The sequence below is a fragment of the Mustela putorius genome, unplaced genomic scaffold, assembly GCF_011764305.1.
Source record: "Mustela putorius furo isolate JIRA1106 unplaced genomic scaffold, ASM1176430v1.1 tig00003863_pilon_pilon_pilon, whole genome shotgun sequence".
In the NCBI taxonomy this organism is placed as follows: Eukaryota; Metazoa; Chordata; class Mammalia; order Carnivora; family Mustelidae; genus Mustela; species Mustela putorius.
The window spans coordinates 23,736,930-23,751,454 of NW_025422015.1; the positions used below are offsets into that span (position 1 = coordinate 23,736,930).

General features: G+C 42.5%; 1 protein-coding gene across 7 annotated transcripts in view; it reads left to right on the forward strand.

Annotated features, from left to right (window-relative positions):
• ARHGAP18 (Rho GTPase activating protein 18) overlaps positions 1-14,525 on the forward strand; it is a 195,745-nt gene that overhangs the window by 107,845 nt on the left and 73,375 nt on the right. Inside the window, exon 1 of one of the 7 annotated variants that reach the window (XM_004740183.3) lies at positions 7,770-7,866. The exons of 5 other annotated variants lie outside the window; for them this stretch is intronic. The gene's annotated coding sequence lies outside the window, so the exon portion shown is untranslated. Of the gene's footprint in view, positions 1-7,769; positions 7,867-14,525 lie in introns of those variants that run through there. One more of the 7 variants, XM_004740184.3, reaches the window with a different exon arrangement.

Below are 14,525 nucleotides of genomic sequence, written 5' to 3' on the forward strand. Positions count from 1 at the left end.
GCCTGAGGATAATTATGTTAATGTTTTGGTGCATATTATTCTAGTCATATTTTTCTGTTGTTTTTTTAAAAAGTGCCATTAAATGTGAAGCACAGTGGGGGCACCTGGATGGCTCAGGCCGTTAAGCATCTGCCTCTTGGTTTAGGCTCCGGTCATTTTCCAAGGTCCTGGGATGGAGCCCCTCATCCAGCTCTCTGCTCAGCTGGGAGCCTGCTTCTCCCTCTCCTGCTCCCTCTGCTTGTGTTCTTTCTCTCCCTGTCAAATAAATAAATTAAAAATAAATGTGAAGCACAGTGGATGGTACCCTAAGTTCACGGAGGGAGAGAAGGGCACTGCCCCTGCTCCCTAAGGACCTAGAGCTGGTACCACAGCCCCTCTGTGATGGCTGTATTTCTCTGCACTTGAGGTCCTCAGTGTTGTTTCCTTTTTGAATCCTGATCTTGGTTGAATGAGTATCTTTTTGTTTCCCCCAAGGACTGATTGATTGATTGATTGATTTAATTAATTTATTTAATAAAGAGAGCAAGCACAACTGAGAAGGGCTGAAGGAGAGAGAGACAGAATCTCAAGCACAGAGCCCAGTGTGGGCTTCATCTCATGACTGTGAGATACGTGACCTGAGCCGAAACCTGGAGTCGGATGCTTAACCAACTGTACCACCCAGACGCCCCTTGGGTCTCTATTGTGTAATATTTGGCCCTTTGCGTATATTATTTCCAGTTCTCATAAGCCATGCAAGGTAGATATTTTGCTTAATTTTACAGGTAAGGGAAGGGATGCTCCAAGAGGTTAGACAGTTTGCCCAAGGCTCTCTATGCAGCAAGTGATAGGGTTGTTGGATTCAAGGCTGCACTTGTCCCCATAGCACTGGACTGTCTCAGGACAGGACTCCTATCAGAATCTGGGATTGTATCATGTATTCGTGGTGGATGTCACGGAATGTAGGGAGTGTGAGATAGGATGAGGAGTGTGCACACAAGGCACTTGGGAAAGGAAAGGTGCCTGAGTCAGATGGGCTTGGCAAGTGCTGTTGAACAGAGTAAGGTCTTTGAAGGAAGATGTAGGTTGAGTCCAGAGTGGGGAGAGAAGCTGGAGCAGAGCTCGCAGGGTCTCAGCTTCCAACTCCTGAATGGCAGACCAAAGGGTCTGGAGGCCAGGGTCTGGAGACTGAATAAAAGCCAGATTGCTCCTGTACTGACTGTTCTTAGGGTTTCCAAAGAGCATTAGAAGAGAATTTGGAGATGACAAAACCTGTTGAATCTGTAAAATGTTTTTCTATAGTTTGGGGTGAATATTTGGATAAACCGACAGTTTGAATCTGTAAAATGCTTTTCCGTAGTTTGGGGTGAATATTTGGATAAACCGACAGTTTGAATCTGTAAAATGCTTTTCCGTAGTTTGGGGTGAATATTTGGATAACCGACGGTTTAAGGTTGAGGGTTGAGGCTGCTACATTGATAGTGCCCACCTGCTCTATCCTGCAGCGACGACTTTGTTCAATAACAAAAAGGTTGTTCTCAAATAGATGATGGTGAAAAGCAGTGTGTTGCAATCATGTCTTGCCCTGAAAAGCACAGTTCCCTCTAGCTCTAGAAAAGGACTACTTGAATGAGGAATAATGAATGTAACACCACCAAATAAACTTGTTGTATGATAATTCCAAAAGGATGGTAGGTAGTGACTAGGGGACTTCAAATGTCTGTGGCGTCTGTGTGTTGCCCCTGTGCTCAAATTCCCAGGGGTGAATGTGAAAGCCAGCAAGAGAAGAGAGATGGGAACTGTTCATCGCCTCTTTTCTCATTCTCTATGTGCAATTCTTTTTTAACAGATGTGCATGTCCTTTTTTCCCCTGGAAGAAAGCATACCAATGATACTTCCTCCTCTTGCTTTTCCGGTGTTCCGTTGTCTCTCTACCTGCCTCTCCCTTCTTGTTTTTTGCCTCTTTGCACACACATATTTCAGGATGCCTGGTGACCTTCCTCCTCTTGGCTAGGAGCCTGGGCAGACATGATCAGTCTCTAATCCTTGGCCAGCAGCCTGCTGGGAACCACTGGGTTCTTGTCAGTTTCTCTTTGACCTTCACATATATATTGCCTTCTGCTTGGCAGACCCTGACCTGATGATAGTAGCCAATACTGTGCAAACCACTCTGGATCTCAAGAGAGTTTTCTTGAATGTGTTTGTGACTTACTGGAAGAAGAGACCCCTTTCACAGGAAGACTTCTTCCTTAGGTGTCTGTGGATCTAAATATATATTTCTTTTTCTTAGACCTGGTTGATGCCTGACTCGGTATTGCAGGTTTTTAGTTATTTTAAATTTATAAGTGCTCTGTACAGAAAGCATTTATTAAAGTCTTAGGGAACATCTGGTTTATAGACCAAATAGGGGTTGTAGTTAATTTTATTTACCCCTGAAAACTATAGAGACATCATAGCTCTAAAGATGTCACCATGACTTTTGAAAACATTAAACAATAGTGCCCACAAGATGGGGATGTTATTCTATGAGGGGGAAAAGCTTTTTTTTTTTTTTCCCCCTTGGTAAAATTGGGGCAGTGTGGGATTCCCACTTTTCAGAGTGGGAGATAGTGTTTTTTTAAAATCTGAAACTAAGGAGTAAAAATGATTTTTTAAAAATGATTATTACAATTTTTGAGTGTTTCATTATTTTCTGAAATTTATTGACACTGATTAATTTCTCCATTTTGTATGGGAGTTTGAGTCTATTTCTCTTTTTTCTTTTTAAAGATTTTATTTATTTGTTGGGGGGCAGGGAGCTCACAAGCACAAGGAAGAGGAGTGCGAGGGAGAGGGAGAAGCAGGCTCCCTGATGAGCAGGGAGCCTTTTGTAGGACTGGATCCCAAGACCCGGGATCATGACCTGAACTGAAGGCAGAGGCTTAACCCACTGAGCTACCCACGAGTCCCTCGAATCTATGTTTCTTAACAAAAGAATATTTGTGTGTAAATTAGGTTTTTGACCCTCAGAATAAAGACTGTTCTTCCTCTCAGACTTAACGGAGGAAATATTCAGCATGGCAAAGAACAGGAAATAAGACTTCCAACAGGTCCAGGAGGAAAGGATGGTGTTTCCTGTCAACAAGGAGCTATAACCTCTTTTGTGCATTGAGATACACACACACACACAAGAAATGACTAGTGCACCAGCTAGTGTTGTTTATGACTGCATGTGCATTTGTTTTTAATCTCTACCCCGTGTGCTCCCAAAAGGATTTGTATCTGTTTGTAGATGAGTATTTATAGTCCAGGTGTAAATCAGTTTAAAATGAGGTACCTTGTAAGAGAATTAGCCGGGGAAGAGAGGAAGCAGGTACCAAAATTGGGTTGGAAGGCTTCCCGGGGCAGCGATCCTCTAGGATGGGGGTGCTGGGGGCTTCCTTGGTGAGGGAAGCGGTGTGAACAAACTAGTGGATGCTCCAAAGGGGTTCAGTGAGAATGTGATAGTGGTGTACTTGAACACCTGCCATTCTTTTGGCCGCTCAACGTGGGAGCATCCATTCTGATTTAGGGAACTCCTTTCTGAGCTCTGCCAGGTGGGAGGCAGGGCTCTCCTTTCACTGAAATGTGGGACAGGGTCTAGTGGGTATTGGCAGTGTGAGCTGCGTCGCCTAATCCTCCACTGTGACCTTGGACCAGTCTGTGGCCTGATTTGGGGGCATGATTCTTGGCTGCAGGATGTTCTGGGGACCTCCCAGTAGGTTTTTCATAAAATTATCTTGGACTTAATCAGAGCTGACATCGGTAGCTTATAATCAAAAACTCTGTTAGAAATAGGTACACATTATTGAGCCCTATTCTTTAAGCCGAGAAAGTTTCTTGTGTTTTGTGGACATAAGCTCATTCAAGTCTCACTCTGACTTTGAAAGGAGGTAGTGATGTGGGGCCCCAATTTACAGTGAAAAAAATTGAGATTTAGGGAGGCTGAGTAACTTGAGCAAGGTCATACAGGTAGCAAACAGGGAGCTGGGATGTGATCCAAGCTTTTCTGATAAGGAGACTGTGCACTTAACCTCTACACTCTGCCACCCGTCCTTTAAGGAGAGCAGATCTTAAATATTTACTACCTGTATGTATTTGGGAATATACTTTATTATGAAGGGATTTTCTGCAAAACGCAGTTGAATGATTTGGCTTTCTGACTTGGCTGTCAAAAAACAGGCTTTAACAGGCATAGGTTGTCAGTGGTTAAACATGGAATTAGAGGGGAGGCTTTCTCGTCCTTGACCTGCTTTGCTTTCATATGTTTGGTGCTAATACAAAGGGTGGAGCAGGTCCTGAAGACTATGCCCCTTTAGAAGGGGAAGAGATGCTCTGTTAAGAGTTCTGCTTGTCACATCATTACATTTTAGTAACCCCTGTGTGTTTTATCTGGAACAATCTATCCCCAAAGCTATATGGCTAATTATCCCCTACCCCAACTCCATTCAAGTCTCTGGTCATGTGTCTCATCAGAGAAGTCTTCTCTTCCCATCTCTAACATGCACCCTCCCCTCCCCCACCCTCTTATCCAACTTAATTTATTTGCATCGCATTCCCCTCCCCCCCCAATCCCTTGCTGATAGGTTATAAATATTTTTGTTTCTTTTCTGTCTCCTTAACACCAGAATGTAAGCTTTGTGAGAGTGGAGACTTGATTTTGTTCACCATGGAATTCCCAGCATTTAGAAGGTACCTAATATGTAGTTGATGCTCAATAAATCACTTTGAGTAGATGAATGAAGGGGAGGAAGCTTTGGCTCTCAGAGTTTTAGATAATTTTGCCTAAGATCACATGGAAAATAATATAACATATCAAACTCCAGTTTATGGGGCTCCTACAATCTTTCATGGTGCCCCTTTTATTAATACCCCTCCTTCTGGGAAAAATTCATTTATTTGTACACGATCAGAATCAGAGACCTCTCACAGGATGTTTTTAGAGGGGTGTGGAAATCTTAAGTAGCCATTCCAACTTTCTGATTTTACAAATGAGGAAATAACCATGATCCGTCGAGATAACCATGATCCGTCAAGGTTGGGTGCATTGATCAGAGCGATATTGTACTGTACTCATGGAGGAAGGACCAGAATCACAATACCCAGTCTCTAGTTCATCTTCCCCCTCACCCTGCTGCAGTCCCTTTCTTCTTGATAGAATGAGCCCCATTTTGATGCAGAATTCGTATATCCGTCACCCATGATGGCTTTGAAATAATGGGGTCCCGTTATTTCAGTGCCTTAATATTAATGCAGTAAAATGGAGACCGCGAGCCAGATAACCACAGGGACCGGCAGATAGCATAACCTCCTGGTAGCACTAGTGGGAACTCTGTCAAGCTGGAAGCATATCCCTTGATCAAAGGGGCCAGCCTCACAGCACCTGCTGCCTACCCAGAGAAAACGCTACAAGAGAAAGATGTGGTAAATGAATCTAACAATGTTGGAAACACCTTGCTGACCAAACAAAATACCTCCACCAGCCAGGTCTAGCCTGTGGGCTCCCAGTGTGGGGACTGCTGAAGTTTTAGTTTTAGTGTGAACAGCTTTTTTTTCCTTTTCAGACGAATATGTTTCAGTAAGTAGGAAGATGTTGGAGATTATATGTGAAGTACTATCACTGTAGTTAGTTGGTCTTTAGACCAGCCAAAGGATCAGTGGGTTGGGCTGTCAAAGTTCACAGAGGGAAAATAAGTATCAATAAGAGAGTATTTATTGCCCATCTTTATTGCCCTAGTGATAAAGTTGAAGAGTAATGTGTTTTCTCTGTCATAATACCATCTGTCCTAATGGAAGGTACTTGGTTATGCTATTTACTTACTGACTGAGAATCAAGAAACCTTCTTAGAGATTTGGCACTGCTATTAACCATGTGTATGCCACTGGACACATCACCCAGTTTTCCTGCTCTGCCATATTCATGTTTGAATCCTTAAGGGCTGGACCTATGAGGCCTGGAAGCAAAGGATGTGAACTCAGTTCTTTGTCTTTGTCTCTTAACAGAGCCTCTGTTGGGGTGGTTGGGTGGCTCAGTCAGTTAAGCGTCTGCCTTCCGCTCAGGTCAGGATCCCGGGACCCTGGCATGGAGTCCTGCAACAGGCTCCCTGCTGAGCAAGGAGCCTGCTTTTCCCTCTCCCCTCTGCTTATTTGCTCTCTCAAATAAATAAATAAAATGTTTAGAAATATTAAAAAAGAAAATCCCATGTTAGACAGGGAATGGATCATTTTTATATTGTGTAGGTGTGTAAGGACATTGATAATTATAGGGGATTGCTGCTGTTCCTCTCCTGTGCTGACCCTGAGGCTTGATAGATTTGAGAATGATTTGACCTAGTGATTGCTAGGGTCGTTCCTGCTCCAAATTCCACTACAATTTGAATTGCCCTTTTTGAGGACAGGTTTGAGAGGCTTTAATCATGTAGAGACTTAGAGCCTAAGAGCGTGGGTGGGTCCTGGGGGCCCTACGGGGGTTGTAGCCTGGTTTTCGTGGTCAAGTTGACTGATTTCACTAAGCTCCAGTTTCTCTAACCCTGAGATGGGGATGAGGATACTAGTGACCACCTCATAGTCTTACTGTTGAGATCATTGCTCCTGGCAAATTATCAAACACTCCTTTTTTATTCTTCTCATGGAGCAACTATGCAGGACGGGTAGAGAATGTTTAATATTACATTTGAAATACAGCGTGAGAATTATCCCCTCTTTCCCGGCAGATTTGGACCCTTTAAGTGTCTCTGTAGGAGCCGAGATGTGTTGGAATTCAAAGTTGGCGGTTAAAAGTGCTTCTCGTGCCCCTTGGGATTGGAAGAATGCGGATGGATGAAGGCTGGAGGAAGAGACATATGAGTTTTGTTTCAGTGTGGGTGTCGGGTGTGGGTGCCCTGACATTAACCAAACCAGCTGCGTTTTGGGACCTGAGGCTGGGCGGGTGTGCCCGTGAACCCCTGTGCTGTGAAACCCAAGGCTTTCTGTGTGGATTGGGTGTTAGCTGAGGCCCCCGGGCTGCGGGAGCAGAGCTTCCTACAGGACGAGATGCTGCGGTGGCTTTTCTGGTTCTCATGGGAAGGGTATTTGCACTGAAGGAACAAAACATGTCTTCAGATCCATACTGGGGCCTAATCGAAGGCAAGAGGATGAGAAGACAAATTGCGCCCACTTCAGAAGGAGAGGTCGGGTTTACAGTGAGTGTTTGTTCCAAGTTGCCCAGGAGCAGGCGTCGTGCCCTCTTGGGCCCTTCAGGCGGGGGCTGCTGTTGCTGCTTGGAAGAGCATCCTGTCTGCGTCTGCTGCACTTTCATCTTCTGCCGTATTTGTATTCATGGGCACTGGCTCCCACATAAAAGCACAGCTTGCTGTTCCTAGCTTTGCTTCTGTGACCTGCAGGAAAACCAAATTAAAGTATTTACTTATTAAAAAAAATATATATATATTTATATGTTTCTAGATGTAATATAGAAATATATAATTATTATATATTCTATAATATAATAAATTATAAATATATAAAATATATATTATATATAATAATTATCTATATGTATGTGTGTGTGTGTATATATATATATATATGTATATATATATATATATATAAAAAGTTAAGGCTTGATATACATGGGATGGTAATTGCACACGGTGGTTTTTAATCATTTGGCCATAGCGAGGCATTGAGAGGAGCAGTGACTGGCACGGGTCTTGGGAGGGGCTCTTGGTTGCAAGGCCTTAGCATTCTGGGTGTGTGTCTGTGGCAACACCAGGCAGCGACGTCAGTGTCACCTGGGAAACAAGACACAGAAGAGCGCTGGGTGGACTTGAAATCAGCTCTGCACAGCTGCTGGAGTCTGGACAAAACTTCAGGAAAGTTGTTCGCTGGGTGAGATGGTGGGATGAGGTAGTTGGGGCGGGCTGAGGGTGGGGAATGGAATATTCTTCATGCTCTTGTTAGGGAGTGTTTGGAGGACATAAATAAGTCTCACCTTCCTACCAGTTTAAGTAATAGGCAGTCGCAGCCGGAAATCTCTTTAGAGGAGACGGTCTTGTTCTCAGTCCCCCTCATTATCAGGCTGAGGAGACAGGCATGTTGGGGGGTGGGGTCGGGAGAGGGGGTGGGGCAGGGCAGATGTTTGGGGGTGAGATGTTTGCCTGGTGTGGTGGGATCAAGTGAACCCTGCCCGGAATCCCGGCCTCCTGATTCTGTCACTCTCTCGGGTTACCTCTATCCAGCAAAAGGTGACCCCAACGTTTCCATTGAATTCTGCCTCCACTCACATCAGATTTGTTTTTCAACAAATTTGTTCAGTATTTTTGAATATTAAGGAACATTAATATGATTTCTTCTTAATCATAAATAGAAGTTCTTCATAGCTTTAATGGGGATTCACCATTGTGGTTCTTTCATTATTTTTAATGGTTTTGTTTCCTTTTTCTCTTCTTCCTCTTCAAGGTTCAGTTTTTATTAAATGGACCATTGTTTTCCTTTATGTTGATTGTTTTCATTCCAAACATGTGGCCTCCTCCTCAGCACACAGCTTCTGTCCTATTTAAAGTTCTCTGTTTTCTGTACACTCCCTTTCACCCCCGTGGTTCAACTCAGGTATGGGCTGCTGACTTCTAAAACGATCCTCCCTTTGGTCAGTGGTCAGTCCCTCTTTCATGAGCTCCTGATCTCAATTTTTCAAGATATTCCAGCAGTTTTTCTCTAACTTGATATGCATGGAAATTGCCTGGCAGTTTTGGTAAAATGCAGATTGGGATTCAGCAGGTCTGGAGTGGGGTCTGAGATTCTGCCTTCCTGACAAGCTTACTGCCAATGCTGCTGGATCTGGGAACATGCTTTGTACCAAAGGACCAGTGAGTAAGACTGTGAAGGCAAGTGAAACTCCTAGAACATGGGTGTGAGCCATACAAATCCTGAAGCCGGCGAAGCGTCTCTTGCATTTCAAATCCAGCACATCCAAACTGAACACATGTTCTGCCCAGCCTGCCCTTTGCTCTGTCATCTGTCTCCCAGTGAGTGACAGCTGTCCACTGCGTGTCAGAGAACAAACTATATGATCATCCTGATGTCTTCTGTTGCCTTCATCCACTTATGTTAACTTTGAGTCTCCTTGGAAGAAACTTCTTAACTTTGTCCTTTCGCTTCTCTTTCTACCCATACCGCTAGAATCGAATCCTTACCATCTCCCAGGGACCCCTGGAGTCCAGAGCATTGTAACATCAGGCTGTCTCTGTGTATTTTACTTCTTTTTTTTAAAGATTTATCCATGTATTTGACAGACAGAGATCACAGGTACGCAGGCAGAGAGAGAGGAGGAAGCAGGCTCCCTGCTGAGCAGAGAGCCCGATGCGGGGCTCGATCCCAGGACCCTGGGATCAGGACCTGAGCCGAAGGCAGAGGCTTTAATCCACTGAGCCACACAGGTGCCTCTGTATTTTACTTCTTAAACTTAGTTTTCTAAGCATTAATTTGGTAGTTACATTTGCTTGTTTAAAAACCTTCTACCATTGCATTTCATGTGTCTCTAGAGGACAGGCAATGTCCAACACAATTTGGCTGTAGCCTTTTGCCCCCCAGTGCCTAACACACGCCCCCAACCCTTCCAACGAGTTGCAACTCCCTGCATGTCAGTGAGTCTGTCTGATTCGGTCTATTCAGTTTCCCAGCCTCACTGGATAGTCTTTGTTTGCTTTGCTGATGTGGTTACCACTGCCTTGAATGTCTTTCTTGTCCTGTTCTCCCTAGCAAAGTTCCATTTAGCCTTCAGGATCCAACTCTCATCACTCTGGCGTGAAGCATTTACCAAGTCACCAACCTAGGGCTTAAGACTTTGGCAATCTGTGTTTCCGTAGCAGTTCTCACTTGCAATTGTTTCTGGAGATCCCATTGCTTAGGTCTTTGTTGCCTACTAAATTCTAGATCTACTGTGTCTGAGATACTGTATCTGAACTCTAATATCTTAGCATAGTGTGGAGTAAAGTAGTTTTTCACTAAATATTCTCTGAGTCCATGAAAAAATGAATGGTCTATAGACAAGCAGTCATTGATTTTTGCATGTAGGAAAGAGGGGGAATTACATCATTTGTCTATATTTGGCGATACAAAGAGAACCTACCTGCTGTCTCATTCATTCTGTAGCCTCGATGTCAAGAAGCTCGTCACCAGCCACCTGTGACTATTGAGCTCTTGAAATATGGCTAGTTCAAATTGAATGCAAATGGAAGTTACAGGATTTTGAAAACTTGGAATGAAAAAAGAATAAAAGATCTCATTAATAATTTTAATATTGATTATGATCATGTTGTAGTGATAATATTTAGGGTATATTTTGTTAAATTAAGTATACTATTACACTTGCCTGATTCTTTTTACTTTTTTTTTTTTTTAAGATTTTATTTATTTTAGAGAGAGTGAGGGAGAGAGTGAGTAGGCAGGGGGAGGGGCAGAGGGAGAGGGACAAGCAGAGTCCTCTCTGAGCACAGAGCCTGTTGTGGGGCTCTATCCCATGACCCTGAGATCATGACCTGAGCTGAAATTGAGTTAGATGCCTAACCAATTGAGCCACCCAGGTGCCCCTCTCTTTTCTTTTTTTAATGTGGCCGCTAGAAAATTTTTAAATTAATTTTGTGGCTTGCCTTTATTTTAGCTGGGTAGCAATGCTTGTATAAGAATTTGTAACATTTAAAATAATATGAGAAGGTTTCCTACCACCCTCCAACTGTGCTTCCTAAGATTCAGTCAAGTATTTAAAGTTTAGGATCAAAATTTCAATCATTATGAGTTATTTAGTTAAAAATAAAATCATGGTTACCTTTCTGGCTCAGCTGGTAGGACATATGATGCTTGATCTTGGGGGTTGTGAGTTCAAGCCCCATGTTGGGCATAGAGCTTATGTTAAAAAAAAATTTCATTTAAATATACTTCTACTGAACTCAGTTTTTAAGTTGTAATGTCTTTTGAGAGTGTTCTCTTGATTCTTTACTGAACTGTTAAACTAAATCTCAGGGACTTTACCATATTTCATCTGTATATTAGTGTCACCTATCCATGAAAACTCAAAGTTTATTTTTTTTTTTACCATTGTCTGTGGAGTAATAAATGGAAAGTGATAAATTTTATTATAAAACTTGCAATCCATGTCCTCACCTCTACTGCCTACATAGTTTCTCACTACTTGTGCTGGATCAAAATCATGTACGTTGCATACCATCATTAAAAACTTCTGCCTAATTAATTTTTCAGTGTTTAAAGCTTAAGGATTCTATAAAAGTGTTTTTAAGACTTGAGATGCCTAAGGCAGTTGTTTTTCTAATTTTCTGTAGTCATAAAATACTTTTTCTAGTGCATTCTTAAATGGATCTCAAATCAAAGAGATGCGTCTGTGGCTGATGGGTAAGTGGGGGACCCAGAGAGGCACTTCCCCACCACCTCATTTTGCCCTGGTTTGGAAAATGAAACACTAAGGCAAAGTGGCAGGTTCAATTAAGGCTTTACATGTGGAAAATCAGATTAGAGTTATCTAATTTTTAAAATTGGAAGAGATGTGAGATATTATTCTTCACGTTGTAGAGTGAGTTATCTGTCAGGCTCACACAAAGAACAGCCGAGCTGGAGAGAGGCCAACTTCTGTCTGCTGGTAGAATCTTCTTTCCTAAACTGTCCTGTGATAATAACCTAAGAAATATTCTTTCTTGGGACATTAATATGACCTAGGAGTGATGACAGCTCTTCAGGAGGGAGTGAGAACCTACTGGGCGTAAGGTGAAGTACACACACACACACACACACACACTCACGCACACCCTGAGTCACAGAGCGGTATCCTGAAGTGAGGACTGGGCAAATGCTTAGGAAGTAGCCAGTGAATGTGTTTGTCTTTTCTCCTCTCTCCATAGCTTATTGCAAGTCCCTGATTAGGGTTTAAAATGGCACAATGAATTATGCAAAAGCTGTTTCTGCCGTAGGGGCTGTCTTGCAGCCTAATGCAGTGCAGATGGAAAGATCTTCTTTGAATCATTGTTCTCACGATACTTGGGAGCTTTTTGAGGAATAAGCAGTCAGAAGTGGAAGTGAATGGCCTTCAACAGTAAATGAATTCCTTCTGCAGAGAGGAACTGAAATGTATTTATGATGCAGATGGTTGCCCTCTGTTTGAAGGCTCATCCTTGTCATCTGATAGTCAAGCAGAATGTATCCTGAAATACTTGGGTTTTCGATGGTTCCACTGGAGAAATTATTCCTGCTCAGGCTGGCCCTACGTGTATTATTATTTCTCTTCAAAAATGGTTATGAGTATTTAAATGCCAATTCGCTCCAATCATGAAAATATGCAAATTACCTTTCTCTCTCTGATCTTTAGTTATTACTAAAGAGACTGAATTAGTTAGCATTCCCTTACTTTTATTAGCATAATATTAATGCAAATGATCAGCAAAGGCTTTTTTTAAAAAAGCAGAACCATGGAAAGCAATTAATAACAGTGCTCACTTGCCTCGGTGAGGAGAAAACATTTATGATTAGGTTTTTAACTTTGGTATCTGTGCCAAGGACCACCCACATGGGCCTAAAAAGGTTCTTGTTCCGAAAATCAACATCAGTTTGGAGGTTTCAGTTGCAGGGCAAAAGCCAAATCCGCAAAAGGCCCAACGGGAAATTTTTAGAATGAAATCGAGTTATCTGTGGGTAGTTTTTCACTGTTCAGATGCTCTCAAATATGCGTGCGATGGGGTATATTTCTAAGACATGGATGTTTAAACTGTAGGCAGAAAAAGTAAAGGAATGCTATTTGGTGGTCTCATCAATGTATATAGTAAGGACTGAAAACTATTCCCAGCAAAGGGGTTAATACAGAGAGGACACTGATTAATCCTTTATTTGCTCAGAGGAAATGGGCTTAAATTAGAGGGAAGTAAATTCGAATTAAATAACAGGAAGACATGGTTGGCTCTGGGGAGAGCTTTATAAAATTAAAATGAGGTATAGCAAGAGATTTCAATCTTCCTGCTTACCTCCGCTCACTGTGCTGCAAAGATTTCTTACACTTTCTGGCATCTGGGTCTTTGTTTCACCGGAAGTGAGCACCACAACGCAAACTACTAGCAACACCACTCAGCACGAGGCCAGTGCTGCCTTGTCTTATTTGGCTATGCGATTCATGTCCACTTTCAGAATGCGTGTCTCTCGAGGATCGGAGGGGAAGTCCTGCGTTTCTTTGGTACCCACATGAATAGTGCCTTGCAGTCAATGGGCAGTTGGTATTTGTTGAGCAAATGTGTGGATCACAATGTTGCGATCGGTTTATTATTAATAAGCAGGAACCCAAGCTCTGGAGTATCATTCTACCAAAACACTGAAGTACGGACTTTGTTCCTGTTGCACTGTTCTTCTTAGTATTACTTTACTACTTGAAATGGAAAATGCACTTCATCATGTGGATTGATATCATTATTAAGTTACAGTCACAGTGATTTCATTTTTTTTTAAGATTTTACTTATTTATTTGACGGAGAGAGAGATCACAGGTAGGCAGAGAGGCAGGCAGAGAGAGAGGGGGAAGGAGGCTCTCTGCTGAGCAGAGAGCCCGATGCAAGGCTTGATCCCAGGACCCTGATCATGACCTGAGCCAAAGGCAGAGGCTTAACCCACTGAGTCACCCAGGCACCCAGTCACAGGGATTTTTAAAAATAAAACATAAGTGCAGAATTCTGATATCCGTAATGAAGGAAGATCAATTAATAAATGTAAGCATTGTTGTTCAGGGAAACTTTTTATTCATAAAGCTATTGGATTAAGAAATTAACATTCTTTTTTTTTTTTTTTTAAGATTTTATTTATTTGAGAGAGAGAACATGAGCAATAGGGGAGGGGAGAGCAGCAGACGGAAAGAGAGAAACAGACTCTCCACTGAGTAGAGAGTTCAGTATGGCTCTCCATCCCAGGACCCCAGGATCATGACCTGAACTGAAGGCAGATGCTTAACTGACTGAACCACACAGGTGCCCCTGAAATTAACGTTCTTGTATTATGCATAGTGCTTCACAAGTGTTTCTTATAAAAACCTATGCATTTTACTTTATAGAACTTGCTTCAGCAAATAACTGAAGTTGTTTATGAAGTGGGAACCTATTTTTTTTTTTAAATAAAATTTGTTAACTTTTAGAGAGAGCGAGAGCATGTGTAGGAGTGGGAGGGGGCTAGGAAGAGGAGAATCTCAAGCAGACTCCACACTGAGTGCAGAGCTCAACATGGGGCCCAGTCTCACAACCCTGAGATCACCACCTGAGCCGAAACCAAGAGTCAGGTGCTTAACTGACTGTGCAGCCAAGGCACCAGGAGATGGGAACCTTTAATAGTTGGCCCTCAAACACCTGGATAAAAAAATAAAAAAGTAAAAGAAAACAGAAAACAGTTCTTAGTCTTGGTTCTTTAATATAAATTATCTGACAACTTAAGTCTTTCTGGAGGCTTAACCTGGCCGATACTAAAGGAAGTTCATCTTTGATGCCATCATTCATCCTGAGTGTTTCGGTGTTCAC